Source organism: Canis aureus, chromosome 20 (assembly GCF_053574225.1).
Source record: "Canis aureus isolate CA01 chromosome 20, VMU_Caureus_v.1.0, whole genome shotgun sequence".
Lineage (NCBI taxonomy): Eukaryota > Metazoa > Chordata > Mammalia > Carnivora > Canidae > Canis > Canis aureus.
In genome coordinates, this window is record NC_135630.1 from 49,610,772 (window position 1) to 49,631,410 (window position 20,639).

The window sequence follows — 20,639 nt, forward strand, 5'->3', positions numbered from 1 at the left end:
ATGTAGCCTTATTTCAGAAACATTTCAAACTGGTACACATGGAAAAGACTCTGTCTTTTCCTTTAAGGCTAAAAGACAAGAATGTCATGCTCTACAGGTGCAACTCAATCCCTGTTAATAAAACCATGTAGATACAGACATTTGATCCTTTTCAGTAGCTGTGTCCCAACCTGTTGCCATTGACTTTTTTGGAAATGGCTGTAGAAATTTCCAAGTTGTCCTTGAATTGTCTAGCCATGGACATCAGCAGTTATCTCCCTTCTACCATGCAGAATACTTTGACTTAATTTTCTTCCAGATATAGGGGGATACCTGCCTGTTTTTTTCAAAGTGTTTATTTACTGCTGTTACTATTTGATTAGAATGTATTAAATAAAAAAAAAAAAACTTGACTTAAAAAATTTTTTTTTCACACTTAAAGCCTGTAACACAGCTAGATTTTGCAATTCTGAATGTAAAATAAGTAAAACTATGCCTTTTTCCCCCGAATAGAGAAAAATATATACGTCCAGGATGCCCTACCTTTCCTTTATATTGGCATTATAATTAAATATCACAAACTTTTTGCTCTCCAATTTTTTTTTTTTTTTAATAACTGATGCCATTAAGGTGGCCAAATCACAAAAAAACTATTCTCTGGCTCTATTTTATTGTTCATATCTTCATCAGATAAAAAACATACATTGACCACTTCTTCTTCACAAGGTACTAGGAAAGATGTGGAAGAAATTCTGCTTTAAAGACCAAAACAAACATGTTGAAAAATGTGGTTTTTATTATTTTAATTTATAATGCTTAAATGACAGAATAAGAATGCAATCTGATTGCTAGCAGTTATTGCATTATTTATATGACTGCCATTAAAATGTGAATTTAAAAGCTACAATGGCAGGCTAATGTGAACAAAGGTAACCTAGTGAGGCCTTAGAAACCCTCCTGCTTGGTTAAGAGGAAAAAAAGAAAACAATGTGCTTCTATTTTGTGTAAAATGCAATAATCCTAGTATTCCATCTTTTCATGGAGAAATTCATCAAAATAATAATTTTGCTACCTACTTATTAAACATGAAAAGTACATGATAACCATTTCAATGTACAATGTTTATAGATATTGTGCGTATCAGGATATAATACGTTGTATATTCCATTTTCCTAACTAGTAACCTCAGAGGTTATGAATCATATCTACTCAACAGTTTTATATAATACATAAGAGAAAAATCAGGAAGAAAAGTAAGAGGTGGGAGGTAGTAGGTATGTCCAAAATAATGTCAAATACTTTGTAGACATTTTTCATATTTACTAAAGTACATTGGATCTTAGACTTCTCAGCAACTTTCTCTCAATTCCTCCAGTAACATTTATAAATTCATTTTGCAGCTTTGCTCTTTTTTTCTCTGCATGCTGATTTCCCAGCTGTTTGAACTTCTGCTATTACTTATTTCAAAAGCATCTAAGCTTAAAATGATATAACTGGTCACAAAACTGAGTGCCAGGGCACTAATGTACACTCTTGGTTATATAAACAGCCAATAACCTCCATTCCCGTAAGAGAGTATTGATTACATATGAAGGTATAAAAGTCCTGCCATTTTTATTCATCTCTTCCTATATTGGACAGATAAAATTATTACTATAAAATTATTAAAATAAAAGCCACTATTATGCCTTTGTGCTTTTTATTTTCAAAAGGACACATAATAGCATTCATCATTTCATTTTGATCAAACACAGGGCTACACTGTGCAAACCACTCTGTTCAAGTGTATGACCTCATGCGTTTTTTGCCACAATGAAATCGGTGTTTGAGTTTTTACAGAGGTTGTAAAACAGCCATTCAGGGTAAGTATTCTTTGTCCTATATTTGTTTTCTAATTTAAGTACAAAATTCTTTGGTTAAAAAAAAAAAACACTGAAATATTAATGAACTGCTTCTTGTCTAAGGTGTTAAACATAAAATCTTCTTCATAATTACCTCCTGGATTTCCACTTTTTCTGCATATAAGTTTCTAACAAAAATGTTATTTGGTATCATTGTGACCTCTCAAATTCATCCACTTATTATTTTCCCTTTAAACTAACCATGATTTCATTTCTAATGAAATAGAAACCAAAATGAAATATTTCCAAAATGTTTTTGTTAACAACCTAAAAATATTTGTCTATACTTTCAATTTCATTTGCCTATGCTTAATCATAGGACCAGGTTATTGGATCCAGTAGGACTGAATATTACTTTTGGAGAAAATCAGGCACTTCTATGTACCGGCTCCCTGTAAATCTAGACCTGGGCTTAATCACTGTGCATAAGCTTAAACATGGAGATAACTTGCTTTCAAGTTCCAGTTGTAAGCTTGAGATGTAAGACTTGATTCGGAACTTAGTTACAAGCCTTGCAGCTGCCACTACCTAGGAGCCACCTGCATGTCCAAATCATGATCAACCCAACTATTTTCTTTGACATTGCAATGGACAGTGAGCCCTTGGGACAAAGTTCAAAGACAACAGAGAACTTTCATACTCTGAGCGCTGGGGAGAAGGGATTTGGTTTTAAAGTTTCCTGCTTTCATGGAATTTTTCCAGGATTTATTTGCCACGGTGGTGAATTCACATGCTATAATGGCACTGGTGGCAAGGCCATCTATGGGGAGAAATTTGATGATGAGAATTTAATCCTGAAGCACACGAGTCCTGGCATCTTGTCCATGGCAAATGTTGGAACCAACACAGACAGTTCCAAGTTTTTTATCTGTGCTGTCAAGGTTGAGTGGTTGGATGGGAAGCATGTAGTTTGTGGCAAGGTGAAAGATAGCATGAATATTACGGAAGCCATGGTGTGCTTTGGGTCTAGGAATGGCAGGACCAGCAAGAAGATCACCATTGCTGAGTGTGGGTAAATCTAATAAATTTCACTTCTGTTTTATCTTAACTACCAGACATTCCTTCTGTAACTCAGGAGAGATGCCTTCACTCCCATCTGCTCAAAATATCCTACAGTCTTTGTGCTCTTGCTGCAGTTCTGTGGGGTCATTTTCCTTACTCCCAAGTCTAGCTGGATTGCAGAGTTAAGTTTATGATTATTAAATATTAAACAACAACAAAAGATCAGCAAAATTGGAAATATCTGTCTCTTAGAAATGCAAAAATTTTAGTTGAAATATCTGTGATGGAGGCATACATTCATTTTTCTCATTTCAAATTCAATCCAGGAAAAACATTCTGGTAAATGCTTAAAAACTGCTTGATATTAATCCACGACCCCACCCCCAGCACAAAAATCCAACCCAAATCCAGAAGTCATGGTTGTTTATTTCTAAAAATGCCACAGCATTGAATTTATTCCAAGCTGGTAGCTATCAAGAGTCCCCTAACAGAAATCTCCAGGAAGGAGTATGATCACAATCTCTTTTCTACTTGGGTGGCACTGGTACAACTCTGAGTTCAGGTCCATGGAATTAATTCAATTAGCTAGTGATGATAGCTAAAACCATAATAGTAAATCTTACATTAAAAATTTACTGGGGATTTGCATCTTCCTAGCAAGGCTGAACAATATAAATATTGGTCCTTAAAAAAATTAGATGCCAGCAATACAATCAGAACAAAATAAAAACGACATTGACTTAAGCTTATATGGTAAAGTTTGAATTTGACAGAAAAATTAAGACTTCATGATAAAATTAAGATCAAGAATCTCAGACCTAGGAAAATTGATCTTGTTAAAATTAATGCTTACATCTGAAAATTCATATGTCACAATCTATAAAATTAGAATCTAAAAAAGCTAAAGAATGAAATTTTCACTATATAATTTACATGCAAATTAATAGATCCCAATAACATTAATTCATTAAAGTTAAAATAACAGTGAAAAATAATTATGGACATTTAAGAGACTTGATAGAAAACTGATCAAGGAATTTTCTTGAAATTTTTACATTTGTTAGATTTTTTAATTGAATTGTTGGTACACATAAATATGTAGCCAAAATATTTGAAAAGTTAAATGTTGGAGTGAAAAAAACAAAGTACAAAAATTGATACTCTGTAGAAGCTGTAGAGTATAATGGCTAAAGCTCAAATTCTGATGTAAAATAATTCTGATTCTAAATCTTTTGCTTGACCTTAAGCAATTTATTTAATCTTTCTGATCCTAGTTTTTTTTTCAATCCTCAGTTTTTTTCATCTGCAATATGGCAGTGACATATTCTTGCCCATCTCACATTGTAGTTGTAAATATTAAATGACATACTAGAAATACAGTGTATGGTGTTGTGTTGGGTATAAAATGAGCTTGCTACTTGGTTAAATGGACTGTTACCATTAAACATAAAGTTTACTAACTGCCTATCTTTCCACTTTAAATTTTTCATATAATCAAGTTTTTCTCTTTTCTACTGTCTCTATATTAACCCTTTCTCAATATTATTGATTCAAACTTTCCTGCTTTTTTTAGGATATTACTCAAACATTTGTCCTAATTAATGAAATTAGAAAAATGTTGTTTTTATTTTTTCTATTCACATTATAGTTTCTATAATATGTATTTTGTCATTTATAATTATATAATTTTCAGAATTTTAAAAGATTCATAGTCTGTCATCAGGGTCTACAATATAATAATACCTACTTACTTCATATGGTGTTTAAAACACAATTTTCCTAATTCCACCTACCAAAACAGACCAAGAGAAAAAGGAAGCATTCTTAAATGTTAGCTTTTTAGATTTTGAAGCTAGCTTTCATGCATTGTTTCTTTTCCCAGGATAAATCTTGCTCATTCTCATAGGACAAGTTTTTGAGACCATCCCAATAATCCTACTCTAAAAGTACTTGAGTCTGTGAATACCTGTTTTTTTTTTTTTTAAGATTTTATCTATTTATTCATGAGAGACACACAGAGAGAGGCACAGACACAGACAGAGGGAGAAGCAGACTCCTCACAGGGGACCAAATGTGGGACTGAATTACCAGACCAAAGATCACACCCAAACCAAAGGTAGAAGCTCAACCACTGAACCACCCAGGTGTCCCCAGTCTGTGAATATCCTTTAAGAACATGACATGTGAAACTGTAGGTTTGAGCACTGACTATAGAAATTAAATCTTGCATTGCTTAACAATGTGCTTCTATTGGTACATCACATAATACATAATTTTAATTTTGTAGATGGAGAAACTGAAAGTCAGGGAGGCAAATAACTACTAAGATTACATAAGTGGTAAAACCTAGTTTCAAAGTCAGATCTATCTGATGCCAAAGCTCATCAATAAATACTATTCACATATAGTGTTAGTATTTTTTAATGTTAACAAAACATTAACTTCATTATTTTTAATCCTAAAGCACAAAGTACCTATATCTTATAAATTAGTTTGCTTAATATTCTATGTTGTTTATTGTCTGAAATAAAATTAAACTTCTCAGCACCATTCCTGGATATATACACACAAAAATGTAAATGCACATGAGCACACACATATAGTTATACAATATGTGTATGTATAGAAGTATGTGAAAGACAAGTATATGTGTGTTTGAAGCATACAGACATACCCACACATATGAACATATGTTTATGTACATATGTATGTGTCTACATATACAACATAAATACATATACATTGATGCATTACTTTCTTCGTGTTTCTTGATATTTTCTACACAAATGTACTTATTCCATCAGTTTTCTGCTTTGGATAAGTGAAATATGATATTTTGAATACTAATGGGAAAATGTGTTATAATTAAGTGAAATAATTTTCTAGTTTTTCTTTGCATTTAAATGGAATGAAAATTCTGAAATTATAAGTCAAAACATGTTCTATTCATTAACAGCTTGCAAAGTTATTTTTAAAATTCTGTCTGTAAATGCTTTCTTTAAAAAAGTACCTAAAATTCAAATGTCTAAATATGTGAAATATTTTAGTGAAATATATTTTAAGGCTATATTCATATAAATTTATATGACCAATGGACTCAATATTTTTCTGAGTGAATACTGAATAATATTTCAAAATAGTATGAAGCAATACCACTTCTTAATGTCAAAATAAAGCAAAGGATATATATTTAAAGTAAAATATCTAAAAGAAATCCAGTTATACTGTCATACCTATTAAATATCTAAATATTCTGACTGAATTTTTTGACTCTTAAAAATCTGTATTTAAAGAAATAATTCTGAAGAAACAGCTTTAATGACATTTATTATTTTTCTTTTTTTTAATTTTCTAATGATTTATAAATAAAAAAATGAGCCTATTAATTAAGATAAATATTACTTTGATAACAGATTTCAACCAAAAAGTAGATTAGAAGGGTTTAGTTTCTTCATTTCCAACTACCATCTACCAACTGGTAGACTAGCAGTAATAGACCTTAATTTCAAGAGAAGAAAAATTAGTTAGATACAAAGAAATCTTTATAACTATAAAAATATGTTTTAAGTTATAACATTTATTTACAAATGGCAAACTGAATAGAAATTAAAATAAAACCACATTTTGAGAGACTGTTATTTTAAAAACTTTTAGGACCATTCCATCAGGTTTTATAAATTCTTAAAGAATTAATATTGCTGCACACTCATAAACCACCCATATATAAAAACATTCACACCCTCCAGGAGTCTTTAAATAGCTTTTGTTACTTTTTATATTTTATATTGTCAGTGAGCTATAGGACTGCACTTCGAATTCTCCTCCTTTTTCTATATTTTTTAACATATGTTAGAGCCTCCCATTTATTCATTTATTCAACAAATATTTATTGAGTGTTTAGTATACATGATGAGCTGGCATGTAATTTATCATCCAAACTGAGACACTTGTGTGACCATTAAAAGGTGTTGGTAACAACATTGTCAAGTCAGCAGACACAAAATGGCACAGTCCTGGGCAACTGCATTCTATACATATGCCGGGCACAAATCAGCTGTGGCACCTGTACTCATCAACCACACGGTCTAGGGGACAAGTTAGACCCAAATAAAAAAAATATTAAAAAAGAATTTACACATTTTACCAAGTATCAAAAAAAAAATAGAGTGCTGAGTTATGGAATAGCATAAAGAATGTGAGCAGTTGGGATGATAGATCATTCTCTGGAAGTAATGTTAGAAATGAAGGAAAATAAGAAAAATAAGAAAAAATATTGACATGGGAAAGCACAGAAGGTGGCATAGGATTTAGGGGTAACACACTGGAAAAGAACTTTCTAGGTAGAGGAAATCATACATGACATATCTGAGGTAAAGCAGCCTGAAGAACTGAAAGAAGTCTAGTTTGCCTTAAGTCTCAGGAATCACACAGGAATGATCTGAAATCCCAGGAAACAGATTTTACAAGGTCTTTAAAATGTAGCAAGGAGTATGAATTTTTATTTAATTGCAGCCTAGTAACTTTAAGCAGAGAAGTGAAATAATCCCATTCTCAAAGCATATCACTCTGGCAGCTTTGTGGAACACAATTTATATAGTTAAGAGACAGAAGTTGGACACTGTCCACTGTTAGAACCAGAATAGCAATTGTCATCACAATTAGCCAGACAAGGATACTGGTGATGGGGATGGGGAAAAGGGATTGACTCAAGTTATATTTTAGAGGTAGAACTGATCAGATTATATCTCTAGAACATTAACTTTCAACATACTTTTTGAATTTTAGCCAATATTTTAAGTTGTCTTTTAAATATTTTCAGCATAGATATTTCCTAGGTCCATCAAATTTAACAAATCCAACATTAACTTCATGATAATGTTCTCAAAGCCTATTCTTCAACTGGTATTGCCCATATCAATTGTGATTTCCCCACTTAATTCAAGGTGGTAATCAGTTACATAAAAACATCTCCTCCCTCCCTTCACTTGCCACATTCAAATAACCATCAATTCCTCTCATTTTTTTCTCAGAATCTCTAAATGCAGCCTTTGCCCAATTCTTTACCTTATTACTACTATCCTTTATGTGGGTAGTACCAATTATATCCCACCTATAGCACTTTTAAGGAAAGAACTATTAAAGTTTCTTGAATCCCACATTCTAACTTCTTTCCAGTCTGTATGCCCCTGAATGGAACAGCTGGAGCTAATTCCATAGTTGAAAGATCCAGAAAATGTAACTTCTTTTCTTTCAGGACCTTGGGGCTTTGATCTTTGTTAAAGAATTTATCAAACTCAACCCCCCAAAAAACAAAACAAAACAAAAATCCAGTCAAGAAATGGGCAGAAGACATGAACAGACATTTCGCTAAAGAAGACATACAAATGGCCAACATACATATGAAAAATGCTCAACATCACTCCACATCAGGGAAATACAAATCAAAACCATAATATCACCTCACACTGGTCAGAATGGCTAAAATTAACAACTCAGGAAATGACAGATTTTGGTGAGGATGTGGAGAAAGGAGAACCCTCTTCCACAGTTGGTGGGAATGTGAACAAACACAGCCACTCTAGAAAACAGTATGGAAGTTCCTCAAAAAGTTAAAAATAGAGCTACCCTATGACTCAGCAATTGTACTACATGGTGTTTACCCAAAGGATACAAACATGGTGATCTGAAGGGACACATGCACTTCGATGTTTTAGCAGCAATGTCCACAATAGCCAAACAATGGAAAGAGCCCAGACAGATGAATGAATAAAAAAGATGAGATGAATATATATATGAAATGGAATATTAATCATCAAATAGAATGAAATCTTGCCATTTGGATCTAGAGGGTATTATGCTAAATGAAGTAAGTCAGAGAAAGGTAAATACATGATTTCACTCATACGTGGAATTTAAGAAACAAAACAGATGAACATAGGGGAAGGGAAGGAAAAAATAAGATGAAAACAGAGAAGAAGACAAGCCATAAGAAAATCCTAACCATAAGAAACAAACGGAGGCTTGTGAAGGGAAGTCACTGGGGGAATGGGGTAATTGAGTGATGGGCATTAAGGAGGGCACTTGATGTAATGAGCCCTGAGTGTTATATGAAACTGATGAATCACTAAATTATCTCTGAAACTAATAATACACTATATGTTAATTAATTTGAAAATTTTTTTAAAAGACAAGAATCCATTGCAATAGAGCTTGTTTCCTTGATTTATTGTTGCTGTTGTGTTACATATTAATGCCATAAAGTTTGGGTTAAAACCAAATAGTTTCAATGCATGCTATTCTAGTATCAGAATCACAATGTATCCTCTTCTGATCCTCTGGGTCTGCTAAACCATAAGAACTAGGGTCCATCAAAAAAGAAAATAATAAAAGTTACATGTGCTTAGCTGGAATCAGCATTACATTTTTTTTTAATTCCCTTAAGCAAATGCATTATCATTTGGATGGGTACGACCTTGGTAACAAGTGGGAGTATATTTATGTTAATGTGTTTATACTATACTTTAGAAGTAGAAACATAAAGAAACCTCAGGACAGATCATTCAATTTATATAGACTTTTGGGAAATTATTTAAGTAAACCCCATTTTTGTTTTGCATTTGTAAATGAAACTAATGTTTTTCTCTTTTGAGAAATATGTACTTTTAGATTCTTGTTCTGTTCTCAAAAAGAGATATATATTATACCAAAAAAATAAACTTTATAGGAGAAACCATTTTTATTGGGGCAAATATTAATTCTCAACATGCTACTCTATTGGCAAGCAAAGTCCTTTTCATTTTTAATTTTCTGGACACGACTTTGCATGTTCTATGTTTTCTCATATAAAAGGCAGAGATTTATCAGAAACTTCAGAAGAAGAGATGAAGGCAATTCATCCGACACTAAGAGACAAAGAGTTTAGGCAAATCATTTTAAAGACTGGCCTGCTAGCATTACAGTTTAAGGCAATAAAACCAGAGCATTTCATTAAAAATATATATATTCCTTAGGTCTAAAGAGGACTAGTGAACCAGAGAAAGGGATTGTACCATTTGACTGAAGTACATAAAAAGCTGAAGAACTTGATTTAAATGGTTCCTGAGGTAGTGTCTCCTACTAAAATGACTTGAAAGAACTCAGAAGAAATACAAGGTGAAAATTCACATCACCACTAAATTCTGGTAATGTTGGAAATCTTGCCCCAACATTAAAAAGTACCTTAACCCCCTTTCCCTATTATGCTCCTTAATATTTATTTTTTCTTCAATCATTCCAGGAAGCAAGTGAACAACTTGGCAGTACATTTGGGAAATAAAAACTGGAAGAAATCATTTTACCTTTGAAGATACAATTCCCAAAATGGCGAATGTGGTAGAGGGAAAAGATGAAAGAAGGGGATTGTAGTTATTCATATAATCCACAAAGCTAATATTTCATAGAAGCAGCTACTTTGATTAGAAGAAAATGCCAGGCAACCTGGGTGGCTCAGTGGTTTAGTGCTGCCTTTAGCAGGGTGTGATCCTGGAGACCTGGGATTGAGTCCCACTTTAGGCCCCCTGCACGGAGACTGCTTCTCCCTCTGCCTGTGTCTCTGCCTCTCTCTCTGTGTGTCTCTCATGAATAAATAAAATCTTTAAATTTTTTTTTAAAAAAAGAAGAAAATATGTAGATGAAAGACTCATAGACACTGAGAATCAGGTTAAGAAACATGCATATAACTCTGCTTTTGAGCTGAAGGTTTAAGAAAGTCATCTGAGTAGAATCAAAAGCAAAATATACAGGATGATTATTATCCAACAGGTTTGCCTTCTAAGGTAAAAAGAATTGAAAGGGAAAAAAAAAAAAAGAATTGAAAGGGGGCTGGCTCCAACAGTACAGCCTAAGACTCTTGATCTCAGGGTCATGAGTTCAAGCCCCATATTGGGTATAGAGCTTATTAAAAAAAAAAAAAAAAAAAAAAAAAAAAAAGACATGGGGTGGTTCAGTCAGAAAAGAGTCAATCTCGGTTCAGGTCTTGATCTCAGGGTTGTGAGTTCAGACCCAATGTTTGGCTCTATAGTGGGTGTAGAGCCTATTAAAAAAAAATAGAAAAACAATTGAAAAATAAAAAAAAACATGATTCTAATGTACCTTCAGAAAAAGGGAAGATGATTTTCATCCAAAGGCTTAGGAAAATAATGTTTTTGAATATGGTAGTAACAGAAGAGCATGTTAGAAAATGACCTGATACCTGTTAATAGAGCGCAAAATAAATTAAATTTAAAAAGATATTATGAAGGAGTAGCAGCAAGTCAAAAGAAAAGAAAATGCTAATAAAAAGCAAGGTCCTGAGATAAAAAGGAAGATATTTGAGATAAGGAAAGATTATAGGAAATCCAATAAGGCAAAAACAAAATTAAAATTTGTAAGTGACATAGTAAAGAACACAATTGCCATTTTCAAACATTGAATTACTGATGAGAAGCAATTGAGATACTCTCCTCAATAAATTTGTAGAGATAAAAGTAAATAAGTAAAATGTAAATAAGTAAAAATATAAATAAGTAAAGGTAAACAAATAAGTAAAATGTAAATAAGTAAAAATGCAAAAGATATGGAAAAGACTTAGATGCTACTGAACTATAAAATGACTAAAAACTATAACAAAAGTGATTAAGATAAAATTTTTGACTACGTAACACATTAACACATTGCACATGAAGAGCAAAAACCATGGGAAAAATTAGTGAAAGAAACCCATTTAGACTTATTCTGCACAATTTTCACATTCATGACCATATTCACATGAACTCAAGACAAGAAAAATAAAATTATATATAAAGTGGGTTACAATAAGGAATATATTTGGTTTATGTCCATAGTTCCTGGCATAAAGCTCCTAAAATCCTTAGAATTTCCTAAGTGATAATATTTTAATATTCATAAAGAACCCCGTTTGAACATGCTTGAAATCATGCTAAGCAGGTGATAAGGTGAGACCTCTGGATGGTCTTCGGATGGGGCAGGTAACCAAACTAGTGATTAGAAGCTTGGAACTTTCAGCCCTACGCAGTTACTTCTGCAAAGAGGAAAAGGATCTGAGGACCCATAAATTAAGCTCTGTAAAAACTCCTTAACAAAGATATTTAATGGATTTCTAGGTTGGTAAACGCATCCACATGCTGGGAGGATGATACTCTCCAGTTCCACCGGAACAGAAGCTACTGTGCTTGAGACACTTACAGACTTCGGCCTATATACCTCTTCATCTGTGCCCTTTAAAATATCCATTATAATAAACTGGTAAATGTAAGCAAACATTTCTCTGAGTTTTCTGAGCCACTCAAGCAAATAAATCAAACAGAGGAAATGGTCATGGGAACCTCTGGTTTATAGCTAGTCTGTCAGAAGCACAAATAACAACTGGGACTTACAACTGGTGTCTGAAGTGGCAGCAGTTATGTGGGACTAAGCCCTTAACCTATGGGATCTGATGCTATCTTCAGATAGGGTCAGAATTATATTAAATTCATAATATATTCAATGTCTTCTGAAAATGGGAGAACTGCTTGGTGCTGTTGGGAAAAAAAAAAAAATAACGCCTAACAGGATCGAAATTTGAACACATGACTTCACACACCCCTATTGCAAAAAAAAAAAAAAAAAAAAATTAGAAGAAAATAGTGTGTTAGAAACAGTTCAGGGAGAAAAATATTAGAAAACAAAAATAATTAGAATCAGGCAGGTTTCCTTTCTTGTACAAAGGAAACTTATCAATATTATCACAAATATAGGAATAGAAATAAACTGTTCAAGTACTGTTTTAAAATATTTTGTCACTGCAGGCGCTGCCTGCAGCCTAGGGTGTGATCCTGGAGGCCCTGGATCGAGTCCCACATCAGGCTCCCTGCATGGAGCCTGCTTCTCCCTCTGCCTGTGTCTCTGCCTCTCTCTCTCTCTCTCTCTCTCTGTGTGTGTGTCTCTCATGAATAAATATATAAAATCTTTTAAAAAAAATTAAAAAGTACTCACGATAGTCCATCCAAAAGAACAAATCCATCTGAGTAACTACAAATGAAAGAAAATAGATATAACCTATTTTATGATATTACTGAGGCTAGCTAAACATGTTTTAAAATTATTGAAGGTGGTACTACAAAGCTTGATACAAGTTTTGAAAACTATTCTTGAAATTATGATTTCTTTTTAAAGATTTTATTTTTTGAGAGAGAGAGAGAGAGGGCGTGCTAAGAGAGAACACAAATAGTGGGGGAGGGGCAGAGGGCAAAGGAGAAGTAGACTCCCTGCTGAGGAGGTAATCTGACACAGGGCTCACTCCAGGACCCCAGATCATGACCTTAGCCAAAGGTAGACATTTAACTGACTGAGCCATCTAGGAACCCCAAAATCATGATTTTAAAACTGAATACCAGAGCTCTTGATTTAAATCCATGAATGATATTAACAAAGTCTAAACCTTTGAGGTTATCGAACAAAGTTGGGAAAAAATGTTGCACTACTTATTTTATTTGTCAGCATCTCCCCCAAACCTAGTGATTGCTCCATTAGTCTTCCATTCTAAGGAAAGGCCATAATTTTTACTTGGGAAAATTAGAAATATATGAAATGCCCAATTACTACTATAGGATGCTTGGAGAAATTGTAATATACTCATTTGATAAAGTACTACAGAAATTATGACATATAAATTTATATATTTATGTAGGCATAATAATCAGTATATTTAATGACTTGTGTGTCATTTCCCATTGTGGAATAGTGGGAAAAGCATTATGATACAAAATGTCTACCTAATTTGAATTAGGTTTGATTGAATACCTTATACATATGTGTATGTATGCATGAATGTGTATCTATGTATAGATGTATACATTATATATATTAAGTGCCATTCAAAATAATTGATTATAAAATTTTGCTTATAGGGACATACTTTGGGTGGCAGTAACTTCCACTATAAATCATGGGTACGCTACTATTTTTATTAATGGAACCCTCTGCTATAGTTTTGAATTTTAATGATTTATTCTTATAGTTTCATGTAATAGATAATAAATGACTATCCTGCCATTATACCATGAAATTTAAGCATTGCATTAATATCTGGGAATTTGTGCTGCAATATCAGCATTCTATTTTGTTTATTTCTGAGGTAACTACACACGAGCATGAACCTGGGCAGCAATTTTCACAATAAATGTCAGATTCAATGTTTAACAAAACAAAAATGAGTTTTTGTATAATACTGGCATTTTATGCATTAGCATAAATGGCTACATATGTCTATGTCTCATGTTAGAAACTTGGAAATATGGAGCTGATAGTACACATTAGTTGCGTATGAATATGGAAAGTTTTCCAGTTAAACATGAAAGATAAAATACAACATTTATCATCACACCTATCTAAAACTCCACACAAATGAAGATAAATACATTAAAACACACATACAAATTTAAAAAATTAAATTATAGCAGAGATGTCAACAACAATTTGAAGCTGAAGTTTTGATATACTAGTAATAAATAACTGATCAGATTTAGAAAAGATGCATGCTAAATATCTATAAATTTTTTGCCATTGCAGAATCCTGGAAGAGCCCTGGAATTAGAGATGGCAGGTTTCAGTGATGGTGGGTTATGGATGGGTCTGAAAAATAGAAGGTTTGTTTGAAAGTTTGATTTAAGAAGCCTTTACATATGCTGACAGAAGGATGAGGGGTATATTATGGAAAAGCTGATGTGCAGGAAATCTGGATTTTAAAACACCAGTCAGAGCTAAGGGTGAACACACCAAAGGAAAAGGGTTTTAAGAAAAAGCCAGAATCCTGAACAGAGATATCTCACTATGGCTATCAAAGGACAATGAAATAATATATTTGAGGAATAGTTCCAACATGAAAAGCCCAGACAATAATAATAATACATTGAAAAGGAAAATGAAGGAAACAGAAAGAATACAGGAAAATAATATATAATTATGAGACTAAGGAATATCCAAAAATAGCTTTAGAAAATTATAATATGGTAGCAAAAAGCTTAAAAATCAATAGAAACATTGAAAGATAACTTTGAGGAGATCCTCCAGAATATACCGCAATAAAGCAAAGATAGAAAGTAGGTATTTCTCAGAAATATAAGGTTGCCAAAGTTTACTTTCTTGAATATTTTGGGGGAGGCTAATGAGAGGACATACACATATTTGTTAAGAAAATAGTATAGTGCAATAGTGATAGATACCATAAGCAAAGGAAGGAAAAAAGAGATAACTACTAATTCCATGGGGACTAGACTATTGTATAAGAAAATATAACCATGATATACTACTTGGTTTAACAATCATTAAAATTTATATGATAATAATTATAATGTAAAAAGTAATGATGAAATTAAATATAATTGTAATATAACCATAATGGAAGGTTGGGGAGGAAAATATGTATTAGGCTGGAAAGTCTGTAAGCTATGTAAGAAGTCCAAGCCCTTTTTGTTCATGTCTGAAAGGGACAGATATGTCAAACTTTTATTTCCTTATAATTCAGTTTCATATTTTATATATATAGATATATAGATATACATACATACAGAGAGAGTGGGAAGTGACAAGGAACAGCTAAGAGTTTTAATTAACTGCATCTGGGAAATGGTAATGAGACTGGGAAATACTGCATAGTTGATTATACAATTAATAAAACTACTTGATTTTAAAATTATGAATACATAAAACTTTGATAAAAAAAGAGATGATATTTCCAAATTATGCTTAAAAGAAAGAAAGCAAAAAGCTAACGATAGGTATATCTAGGTGGTCAGATTACGAGTGTTTTTCATTTTCTTTACTATACTGCATATTTGAATTATGAAACTTTTCTTCAATGAACTTGCATTACTACTTTTTTGAATCTGTATTATTATCGTAAGCAGATTAAGAAGACAAAAAACCTGAGGAAAGTCAACAATTGTGATTTAAAATAGTTTATTATTATGAGCAAATTATGAAATTTGAAATTATGAAAAGAAAAAGTTTATTTTGTTTGAGATTTTATTCATTTATTTGAGAGAGAGAGAGAGTGAGTGAGAGAGCACAAGCAGGGGAAGCAGCAGAGGAGAGCAGAGGCAGAGGGAGAAGCGACGGGTGGAGGAGGCTTGATCCCAGGATCCCGGGATCAAGACTTGAGCCGAAGGCAGACACTTAACCCACTGAGCCACCCAGGTGCCCTGAAGATAAATAATTTCTGAAAATAAATATCTTGATATTTAACATATCTTATAAGGATATGCACGTAAAGGAATATAGGCCTTGTGCTTTAGGAGATATTTTAAAGACTGTTAACACTTAAACTTTGAAGACTGATTAGATAATTTAAATAAATGAATTTGACATCTTATTAAAAAAGAAACTGTTCCATTATATTTTTCGATATACTTTTTGTAAAATGCTGAATATTAGTCTCATTTCATCAGTGTGAAGCATTTTCCTCTAAGTGAGAACAGATGGTTTTTATTACTAATTCAGAAGATTTTTTTCCCCCAATAACATAGACTAAAGTTATAAATGGGATTTCCCAGACTTACTCCATTTTGGGCCATATGTTTAAGAGAAATTATGCTTACTCATAAGAGACAAGAAGGAACGCTAAGCAAGAGTGGGTTTGACTCTTTGAAACGTATTGCAAAGGGTCTCTTACTATCATAAAGAAACATCTGTTCTCTGTGTTGTTCACACAACTCGTTACTAGATTGTCATTTGAAATACTACTGCCAGGGCATTGCTTTTTCCCACACATCAATAAGTATAATCGTAACTGTCAAATGATATCATTAAATAAATTCTACCCAGGGTTTCCTAAATGGGCAGAGTGTCCCAGGATAACACAAGAGAAACTTTTATGGGTTCTTAAATTCAATTGGATTATATACATAAGATATCTCATCTTTCTCTCAATTTTCAGCCGCTCTTGAATTATGCTCAAAATGCAGATGTTGAATAAATGATTGACCTTGTATTTAAGGAAATAATTAAGAATTCCTTAATTCATCAGTGAAATAAGGTTTAAGTTATTCCCATGTTTTAAAAAATATAGCAATTTCCAAGTTCTGTATTCATTTACCTTGATGGTAATCATCTGTTGTATTTTCTATATTTCTAGCAAATGAATTTTGAATTATCTTAATTCAGTAATTTTCTAGGTTCTTATTGTCAGGGATACAAAATCTCAAAATACCTCTATAATTCAAGCCAGATTTTTAAGATGTTCATAGTAAATCTCTATCTTTTGTACAATTAAATTAATTCACTAATGTTGCCTGCACTTCCAACCTGGTCAGCTCACGTATTTGATCCCCATATAACTACTGACCATTTTGATCGGATATTTCCATTCTTGGCATTGTATTTACTTTCTATACACTATGTACTAAAACAAAACAAAACAAAACAACAACAACAACAAAAACAAACACTTTTTTTTTTTTTTCACTTTTCTAACACTGGAGGAAAATGGTTACCAAAGTGGATATTAAAAAAAAAAAAAAAAAAGCTTATTGTCCTTTTGTCCTTTTCTTAATTTCCTATTAATTCAAATATTTAATCTAATCAGTTTGGTTCAATTTTGTATTTATGAAGGTTTTTTTTTTTTTCTTTTTAAATTCACTGTGATGAATGCTTAGAGATAAAGCCCTCACGCTTAGGGAATTCAGACTTAGAGCTAGAGATAGCAATATCAAAAAAAAAATAAGAAAGACTGTACACTCTTCAAATACATATTAGCTTATGAATATGTCACATTTTCATTTTTCCTATGGAAATTTTCAGGTAAACACAAAAGTAAAGAGAGTTGTCTGATGAACCCCCAAGGACCCATATATTTAGTTTGAACTAGTATCAACATATGGCCGATTCTGCTTCATGTATAAAATTTCTCATCTCCCTACCCTCAATGCACCACGGGATTATTTAGAAGCAAGTCCAAGACATCAGGATCATTTCAACAGTAAATATTTCAATTTGTACCTCTAAAAAGTAAATATTCTTTTGTTTTTAATAACTATATTATTACTAAAATATGATTAAAATAGCAAAGTTCTAAAGCTCTATTATCCAAATAGCTTCATTACTTTAGAAAGAAAGAAGAGAAAGACACAGAGAGAGAAACTTCCATATTCTGACTTCTGTTTTTATGTCTGTTCTGACCTTTGATGGGGAAGAAAGGTCTTTCAAGCCTTCATAACTTCTTACAGTTTTTTTTTTCTACTGCATATTTTTAGTCTTTTGAGTGGCAATTCACGATCATGTTTCTACTCCAATACACGAAATAATCATTCTTTCCTTAGGGAATGACTCTATTGTTTCATTTTTCATGAATTTGTTTAAGAGGGAAAGAAGCTCTTAGAGGGCAGGGGCTAGATATTATCTATTTATAGTCTATCAGAGATCAGGTGAGTACTTGACTTATAAAAAGCGTCCGCTACATATTAACTAGGAGAATAGGCAAGATATAAATTTCCTTTTTTTACTAGTTTAATTCCCAAAGGGATTAGTTTAACTGGTTTCATATTTCATTTGACATATGGAAACTCAATAAATGTCATATAATAATTCTGGGAAGGCTAGTCATCTATGTCAGACCACAAATAGAGAATTACACATTCTTTTTGTTTCTCCCACTTCTCAGTGATTTTAAATTGTTCTTGTCACTGTCACAACAAGCCCAGACCTACTGTTAAAAATGGAAACCTGCCAACAGATTCTGTAATGTGAAAACACCTTGGCAGATTTTGTGACAATATATGATAATTTGTGATGTAGAGACTTCACATTTTTTGTTTTATTATAAAGAGATATACTAATTCTAACAAAATTGTGATTACACATTATTTGGCACTATTTCAGGATGCTGCCTTTAAATTTTGCAGAGAGTGATTGGAAAAATCACAATGAATACTCTTGTTAATAGGATGGATTATGCTCAAAAATACTAAAGGAAGATAAATAATTTTTTTTGGCAAGGGCACTGCAAAATTTTCTTTTAAAAATAATTTTTATCATCACATTATTCTAATATATTCATACATAAGAAAATTCTTTCTGCTGCTCTCTCCCCTTTCCTCTTCCCAATTCTTGCATTTAGAACCTACTGTTTTTTTTTTATATATTTTATTCATTTATTCATGAAAGACACAGAAAGGGAGAGAGAGGCAGAGACACAGGCAGAGAGAAAAGCAGGCTTCCTGTGAGGAATCCGATGTGAGACTGGATCCTGGATCCCAGGATCACGCCCTGAGCAGAAGGCAGATGCTCAACCACTGAGCCACCCAGGCGTCAGGAAGCTACTGCTTTTAGCTAGTATTGTAATTTTCTAGACTTTTGACTTTTCTGCTTATATCAATTGTGTGTATGTGTGTATATATGGAATCTCCTTGGCTTATTTATATGATTCATTATAAAGAAAAGCTTATTGGTATTGCTTAGAGATTTTCCTACAATTTTAAGTAATTATAGGAAGAAATTTTATAAAAAATTAAAAATTTGGGGATTTTTTGTTTTGTTTTCATAAGTAGAAAGTTTAAAAACACTTAGGGATAGAGGAAATGGGGAGATGTTGGACAAAACTGTAAATCAATAAGTGATTATAGTCAATAGTGCTGTATTAAGTACTTGAAAGTGTTAAGAAAGTAGATCTTAAATGTTCTCAATGTAGGAAAAAATGGGTATTATGTGTTGGAATAGAGGTGTGAGATGAGGCTATGATGGTAATTGTATTGCAACATATAAGGGTAATCAAGCACATTGTACACCTTAAAGTTACACAATGTTACATGTCAATTAAATCTCAATAAAGTTGGAAAACATCAAACTAAAAAAAAAATGTTACCAGCAAAATCATAAAGCATGTACTTTTGAAAGAAAATAGCAAACTAAATGCCCTTCGGACAACTAGATTAGGATCAATTAGAAACAAAAACTGACAAAGTATATTCAGAAACAAGAGTATAAATTTAATTATTATTTCAGGGGATCCCTGGGAGGCTCAGCGGTTTGGCGCCTGCCTTTGGCCCAGGGCAAGATCCTGGGGTCCCGGGATCGAGTCTCGCGCCGGGCTCCCAGCATGGAGCCTGCTTCTCCCTCTGCCTGTGTCTCTGCCTCTTTCTCTCTCTATGTCTATCATGAATAAATAAATAAATCTTTAAAAAAATTATTATCTCACAAAATGGTTAGTTTAAATTAAAGCTGGGCATGTTTTCTTTCTCTCCTCTCATATATTAAGTTCAAAAATTTTTAGAGAGTTCAATACATGACAAGTCATTCTATCCTGTAAAATGTAGGAGGGCTGATAGGCACCCATGATAAGATGATTTTTAAATATGGTGTTTTCACAGAAACATAGATACATCCTTTTAGTAAGAAATATTATGTATCTTGAAAAATATAAGCATATAGATATTTTACTTACTTTCTATTTTAACTTCACAAAAAGAAATTACCCCATGATATACTGATATACAATATTCTATGATACAAGGGAGTGGACACCTTAGTGGTGAAAAGGCTTAGAATGAGCTTCCCCAAAATATGTCTCTTTAACAATGTGGATTATTTTGAGCTGAAAGCAATCAAGACTCAGCACTCTTCCCTTAACTACCCAGAAAAATTTAAATATGAAGGCCCAGAAAGACAGTTATTACTAGAGATAACCTTTATCTGAAAGACCTATCTTATGGCAGGGCAAGAATCTCATTACCCATCACCTGCTCTTTT

The 20,639-nt window shown here is 32.6% G+C and overlaps 1 protein-coding gene and 1 pseudogene across 10 annotated transcripts in view; one reads left to right on the forward strand and one right to left on the reverse strand.

The window, feature by feature from the left end:
- Window positions 1-20,639, reverse strand: part of LRP1B (LDL receptor related protein 1B) — a 1,828,472-nt gene that overhangs the window by 382,366 nt on the left and 1,425,467 nt on the right. The gene's annotated exons all lie outside the window — the stretch shown is intronic.
- LOC144291978 (peptidyl-prolyl cis-trans isomerase A pseudogene) lies at window positions 2,435-2,896 on the forward strand (annotated as a pseudogene).